The sequence below is a fragment of the Gorilla gorilla genome, chromosome 7 (assembly GCF_029281585.2).
Source record: "Gorilla gorilla gorilla isolate KB3781 chromosome 7, NHGRI_mGorGor1-v2.1_pri, whole genome shotgun sequence".
NCBI classification, from domain to species: Eukaryota; Metazoa; Chordata; class Mammalia; order Primates; family Hominidae; genus Gorilla; species Gorilla gorilla.
In genome coordinates, this window is record NC_073231.2 from 129,309,741 (window position 1) to 129,317,068 (window position 7,328).

The 7,328-nt window shown below is 45.8% G+C and overlaps 1 protein-coding gene across 8 annotated transcripts in view; it reads left to right on the forward strand.

Annotated features, from left to right (window-relative positions):
- Positions 1-6,083, forward strand: part of NTAQ1 (N-terminal glutamine amidase 1) — a 46,183-nt gene extending 40,100 nt beyond the window's left edge. Inside the window, exons 9-11 of one of the 8 annotated variants that reach the window (XR_010135039.1) lie at positions 2,259-2,895; positions 4,606-4,712; positions 5,094-6,083. The gene's annotated coding sequence lies outside the window, so the exon portion shown is untranslated. Of the gene's footprint in view, positions 1-2,258 lie in introns of all 8 variants that reach the window. The other 7 variants (XR_010135038.1, XR_008667841.2, XR_008667842.2 and 4 more) reach the window with 7 other exon arrangements.
- The last annotated feature ends 1,245 nt before the right edge of the window (positions 6,084-7,328 follow it).

The window sequence follows — 7,328 nt, forward strand, 5'->3', positions numbered from 1 at the left end:
AACCCAATAAATCACACTTCCCCTCACTTTTTTTTTTTTTTTTTTTTTTGTAGAGACAAGGTCTTGCTATGTTGCCCAGGCTGGTCTGGAACTCCTGGACTCAAGCAGTCCTCCCACCTTGGCCTCCCAAAGTGCTGGGACTACAGGCATGAGCCACTGTGCCTGGCTAACTTTTTTTTTTTTCAAACAAACACAACTTGAAACAAGTATAGCCTCAGATGTTCTCTCTGATCAAAGTTTCATTGACCAAGAGCAAGAAAAGCCAAAAGAAATTATTTTTCTATTATACCGCTCTGGGCCTGTTTGTTTACCAGTTCTAACCCTTTGATTGGGCTGCTGTGAGTGAAAGTGAGACCTTGAAATTGTGAGTCTAGGTGAAACCATTAAACAGCTAAGTAGCTGTCTGTGTGCTGGTCAGGGGTGTGTTTCTGTGGCATATATGGCATTAAGCTGCGATCTGGGTACAGAAATGCTCAGAAAGCCCATGAGCTCATGCGAAGAGAGAAAACTTTTTTAGCAGATGTGTGAGACAGGAAAAATAGTTGGTACTTTCTTTCTTTTTTTTTTTTTTGAATCGGAGTCTCGTTCTGTCTCCCAGGCTGGAGTGCAATGGCGTGATCTCGGCTCACTGCAAGCTCCGCCTCCTGGGTCACGCCATTCTCCCGCCTCAGCCTCCCCAGTAGCTGGGACTACAGGCGCCCGCCAGCACGCCCGGCTAATTTTTTGTATTTTTAGTAGAGATGGAGTTTCATCGTGATAGCTAGGATGGTCTCGATCTCCTGACCTCGTGATCCACCCGCCTCGGCCTCCCAAAGTGCTGGGATTACACGCGTGAGCCACCTCTATTAAAAATACAAAAAAATTAACTGGGAGTGGTGGCATGCCTGCAGTCCCAGTTACTCCGGAGGCTGAGGCAAAAGAATTGCTTGAACCCGGGGGGGCGGAGGTTGCAGTGAGCCGAGATCGTGCCTCTGCACTCCAGCCTGGCAACAGAGTGAGACTCCGTCTCAAATAAATAAAATAAAATGAAAAACTTAGCCAGATGTGGTGGTGTGTGCCTGTAGTCTCAGCTACTCAGGAGGTGGGAGGATCTGTTTGAGCCCAGGACGTCGAGGCTGCAGTGAGCCGTGATTATGCCACTGCACTCCAGCCTAGGTGACAGAGCGAGATCTTGTCTCAAAAAAAAAAAAAAAAAAAAAAAAAAAGATGTAGATGAACAGCCAGATGAAGAGATCAGGTGTGGAAGGGTCCTGAGTGCAGGAGCTTCTGTCCCCATGGAGTTGGGGTGCACCACCCTCCCAGCACATGGAGGTGTTCTGCTACCCGGAAGCTCTCTGAACCCCATAGTTCAGTACTTCGGCTTCATCAGGTAGGCATGATGGATGATTAATTCAGTCTCTAGCCCTTCCCCATCTCTAAAGAATGGAGGATGGGGCTGAAAGCTCCAAGCTTCTAATCATTGCTCAGTCTTTCCAGTGAGCAGCCCCTGGCCAGGAGCTCACCAAGAGTCCCCTTATTAGAAAAAAAGACGCTCCTCAGAAAAATTCCAAGGGATTCAGGAACTCTAAGTCAGGTGTTCCTGTTACTCAGGAAATCAAAGGTTTAAGAGCTCTGTCTCAGGTACCTGGGGCAGAGACCCAATAATTCCAACAAAAGTTTCTCCTAGAACCCCTATTGCTCAGGAAATCACAAGGGTTTTCGAAGCTCTGTGCCAGGAACTTGGGGTGGAGACCAATATACATCATTCTTTTTTTTTTTTTTTGAGATGGAGTTTCACTCTTATTGCCCAGGCTGGAGTGCAATGGCACGATCTCAGCTCACCGCAACCTCTGCCTCCTGGTTCAAGCGATTCTCCTGCCTCAGCCTCCCAAGTAGCTGGGATTACAGGAATGCGCCACCATGCCTGGGTAATTTTGTATTTTTAGTGGAGACGGGGTTTCTCCATGTTGATCAGGCTGGTCTTGAACTCCCGACCTCAGGTAATCCGCCTGCCTCGGCCCCCCAAAGGGCTGGGATTACAGGCATGAGCCACTGCGCCCAGCCCAATATACGTGATTCTTATTTCACAGCAGGTATCTCTTGATTTCTTTAAAAAAAAAATCTTAAATAGTACCTTGAGAGAACCCCTAATGACAGATAATATGTATTGAGTACTCATTTTGTGCCAGGCACTGCTCAAAACTACTTGTTGGGCATGAAATTATTAGTCCTTACAATAACCTTATGAAGGAGGAATTATTATTATCCTTATTTTTCAGATGAAGAAATGGGAGTGGGCAACTTGCCCAAAGTAGCACAGTTAATATGTAAAGGAATGTGATTTGAACCTGGGCCTGACTCCAGAATCACTACACCATGAAGTGGAGATTCAGTAACATTGGAATAAATCCAAAGGCAAAATGAGGGCATTGCTTCTTGTGCTGGTCTTGGGTCTAAGGAGGGGCATATTGCAGAGGTGAGAGCCAAGGGGAAAAGATGGAGTGGGCTGTCTGTGGCACACGGGATGTCTTTACTACTGGACAGCCTTGAACCACAAGATGTGATGTAGGGCTGAATCTTGTAGGAAAAAAGCGGTCAGGGTAAGCTCTTCAACATCGGATGTGAGAAGACCAGCGTTTTGCAGTGTCCTTTGGCTGTGGTGGGCAGGTTTGGGCTGGCAAAAGGGTCAGTGGAGACCAGCTGGGGGAGACCTGCATGCAGTGGCAGGGGGTTGGGAGTGAAATGAGGGAAGGATGGACTTGGTAGGTTTGGTTTGACGACGTAGTGGAGTTTGTATTGGCTGAAGGTTACAAAGGAAGCAAGGAGAGAATAATAACATGCGCCAGCATCCAGAGATGAGTTGAGGAGGCGTGCCGTCTGACTTCTACATTCAGGCACATTTCACACTTCTGTCAGGTACTCTGCTCTGAGCTTTTGGAATCTTTCTTTCGTGTATTCCTCCATACAGTGTTTGCAGGTGGTGTATGGATGCTGTCAATCCCCGCTTTCCATAGGCAGCACCCTCCTTACTATTCCCTGCCTAAGTGACCTAACACACTTGGTCCTGGCTTGGGCAGGCGGGAAGCGTGGAGTTAATACATCCTGGAGCAGCCTTCAGCCCTGATGGGTGGGAGTAGGTGGATAAGTGGCTTAGCTTTCTTGCTCCTTGGAGGGTACAACTCTGGGCTAGACGCTGCACCATCTCCCAGGGTCCCCAGCAGCCTTGGTCCCCAGCTGCCCACAACAGCCTATCCTCTTGGCACCTGCTCAGTGACCTGGCTGGCTTCCTTGTTCCTTGACTCACGTCCCCACTCCCTACTGGTGTTTCCTAGGACCACCTATCAAATAAACAACTTCTACCTAATTTCCTGTCTCAAGGCATGCATTGGGGAAACTCAACCCAATGCAGTTTCCAGATGATAATATCTACACCCCGAGAGGTTACTTCACTTGCTCAAGCTCACGTATCCAGTATGTAACAAATCTAGGACTTTAGCCCAGCTTTCCTTAGCCCCAGCCTGGTGTTGTCTTCTGCTCTACCATGCTTAGTATCTGCTATAATGACACCCTAGGTCCTTTTACATGTTGGGCTTTCCTGCAGGAGTCTGGCCTATTAGACCATAAACTCATAAAAAGCAGAACTATGACCTTGATAACTTTGTATATTCAAGAACAGCAGGAACTGTGTCTTTCACCGAGTAGATGCTTAATAAGGATTTATTGAAAGGAAAGGAGATAGAGCAAGAGGAAGTATGTGAGGGGAAGAGGAGATAGTTGGGAGCATGAAATTGGGGCAGAGGAGAGAGACTCTTGTGCTCCTTCTTGACATGGGGCACAAGAGTGACTTGCTTTGGAGGAGGCTATGGCTAGAGTGTCACAGGCAAAAGCCCAGGAGGCCCACGGGTGAGCAGAAAATTACAGAACTTAAAAAATCATTTTTCTTGGAAATAATATGTGAGACAGGGAAATCTAGTGAAAAAATATTTTTCAGTGCATGTATCCCTAAAAGGGAGGTTTTCTTTTTAAAATTTTTTTTTAAGACAGTCTCGCTGTGTCACCCAGGCTGGAGTGCAGTGGCGTGATCTCAGCTCACTACAACCTCCTCCTCCCAGGTTCAAGCGATTCTCATGCCTTAGCCTCCCGAGTAGCTGGGACTACAGGTGCATGCCACCACGCCTGGCTAATTTTTTTGTATTTTTAGTATAGAAAGGGTTTCATCATGCTCTCCAGGTTGGTCTTGAACTCCTGACCTCTTGAGATCTGCCTGCCTCAGCTTCCCAAAGTGTTGGGATTACAGGCATGAGCCACCGTGCTGGGCCTGTGTTTTGTTTTTAATATGAGATTAGTTATTATAACTTTGTAGAAAGAACATTGGATGGATTTTCTGAGCAGAGTTAAGTCTACAGCTCAGATACTCTAGGGCAGTAGTTTTTGAACTACACAAGGCACTAGGACTTCTAAGGCACTCTCTTAGAAGCCTCCTCAAAAAGAAGGAGATGATAATAATTGATTACTACTTATTGAATTCTAATTAGACCATGTGCCAAGCCCCATGCTAAGTCTTGGTCTGCGTTATCTCATTTAATCCTCTTTGATATGAGTCCTGTTATCATTCCCACTTCACAGATTACGAAGCGGACACTCAAAGAGGTCCCCCAGCTAGTAAGTGGCCAAAGTGGGATTCATTTGACTGTTTGACTCCAGAGCTCATGCATTCATGGGCATGGCTACAGGTACCCTTCTCTTCACTCCTTCCCCAAGCATGCCCCCAATTCACCAGAATTGAAACTCAAGATTTTGACACCATAGAGAGCAAACTGGGGAACAGGAACTACACTGTTGGTTAGGACTTGGGAGAAGATAAATTAAAAAGTCTGACACTTTGATCACGTTCTGTAAAAGTCTTGGGGCTTTGCTTTCCCACTGTGAAGGGCATTTTGAAATACATCTTAATGAATGCATTCTGCTCTCTTGGTACACCAGGGGGAGCATTTAGTACAGGAATGGGAATAAGGTGGCTCCAGGAAGTGACTATTCCTGCTCTTTGTAGGGAAGGACACTTTTTCTTTCTCTCTTTCTCACTCACTGAAAAACACATTTTTCTTTTTGAACAGTTTGAAAGCAAGTTGCAGATATCATGAGACTTCACCTATAAATACTTCAGAAGGATTTCCTAAGAAAGACATTCTTCTCCTTTATGATGATATTATTATCACGTCCAAGAAACTTAACATTGATGCAACAATGATGTCTAATATGTGGTCTGTATTCAAACTTCTCCAGATATCCCCAAGATGTTCTTTATTGCTTTTTTTGGTTTCAATCCAAAATAAATTTTGTATTCTCAATATTAGATCACAGTTATTCTTCTGGAATATTTTGCTGTGAAATGCTTATACTTTTTACTGTCTATTGAATAACTCATAAAGTTGATTTGCCATGCTTTATTAAGTTTCTCTTTGATTGCTATTGTTTATTCCTATTATAAGTATACCATGATGTTAAGTGGGACTTCCCATTTCTCAGTTTTGACTCAGGCACCAATTAAATAGATATCAGAATCCAAAGTGAGTGTGAGATTGACGTGGTGTACAGAATTCATCAAGTGTCACAGGTTAGGCTCCTTGTAAAAGGCTCTTGATGGACATTTGTATGGAGGCAGTTTATTGGGGGAGTGTTTGGGGCTCAGCAGCTAAGGGGGAAGAAAGGAAGCAGGATGAGACACAGGGAGGTGTTGGACTGTGATGCAATCCCTACTCAGCCAATCCCCAGGGACCTCTAGAGCTGGGATGGTGATATTTGGTTGTGTCCCCACCCAAATCTCATCTTGAATTGTAGCTGCCATAATTCCTACTTGTCGTGGGAGGGACCTGGTGGGAGGTAATTGAATCATGGGGGCATGTCTTTCCTGTGCTGTTCTCATGATAGTGAATACATCTCACGAGATCTGATGGTTTTATAAAGGGGATTCCCCCGCACATGCTGTCTTGCCTGCCGCCATGTTAAGACGTGACTGTGCTTTTCCTTCACCTTCCACCATGATTGTGAGGCCTCCCTAGCCATGTGGAACTGTGAATCCATTAAACCTCTTTCCTTTATAAATTATCCTGTCTCAGGTATGTCTTTATTAGCAGTGTGAGAACAGACTAATAGAGATGGTCTTGCAGAGTTGTTCCCTTCTGGAGCAAGGAGGCTGGGTCTTTATACCCCTAAAGGGACCAGTCAATGGATGCAGGTTGCCCCTGGGACAGAGATGTGATCACGGTAACTCCCTTCAGCTTAGAGCAATTTTCAGAGAGACTTGGAATAGAAATGAGGGCCTGAAGGGGATATTTGGGCAGGGACCACAGCATCCATAACAGCAGAGAAATGCTCATGAACATGTTGCCTAACCTTGGATCCCCTCAGACTGAATATACGAGAGGTCAGAGTGGCAGCGGCATGAGGAGGAGGAAGGGTAGAGAGACGCCACTGGAGAGAGCATTGCCAGGCTGTGCCTCCACTCTCCCTCCCCAGGGGTAAGGGCCAGGAGTGCTACCACCTTCACCTCAAGGGTACGATGTGGGCTCTCATAGGACCACATATTTAACTTACATATTTCCTATGGTTGAGAAATATGTAACTGGCTAGAGTGGCCTGTGGCAGCAGGACACAGAGGGCTGGGTTTGGTCCTGTGTTCCCAGGGTTTGTTGGGGCAAGAGATGAGAGAGTGTTTCCTGGGACTTAAATGTGGGCCCTTGGCTGGGCACTGTGGCTCACGCCTGTAATCTCAGCACTTTGGGAGGCGGATCACTTGAGGTCAGGAGTTCGAGACCAGCCTGGCCAACATAGTGAAACCCCATCTCTACTAAAAATATAAAAATTAGCTGGGTGTGGTGTCATGCGCCTGTAATCCTAGCTACTTGGAAGGCTGAGGCACGAGAATCACATGAACCTGGGAGGTGGAGGTTGCAGTGAGCCCAGATCACACCACTGCACTCCTGCCTGGGCAACAGAGACAGATTCTGTCTCAGGAAAAAAAAGTGTGGGCCCCATGGGAGAGACGATACTGAGCCAGAGCCATTTTTAAAACCCTTTTATTTTGAACGAATTTAAGACTCAGAAGAAATTGCAAAAATAAAAGGGAGTTCAGTGTACCCTTCATCTGGCTTTCCCCAATGATAATGTAGAACCACCGTACATTTTCAAAACTAGGAAATTGACATTGACATTGACACAATACTGTGAACTAAACTATAGACCTTGATTTTCATGAATTTTGACATGCTCTTGTGTGTGCATGTGTATAAACAGTACTGTGAAATCTTGTCACACATATAGATATGTGTAATCACTACCACAACAAGGAC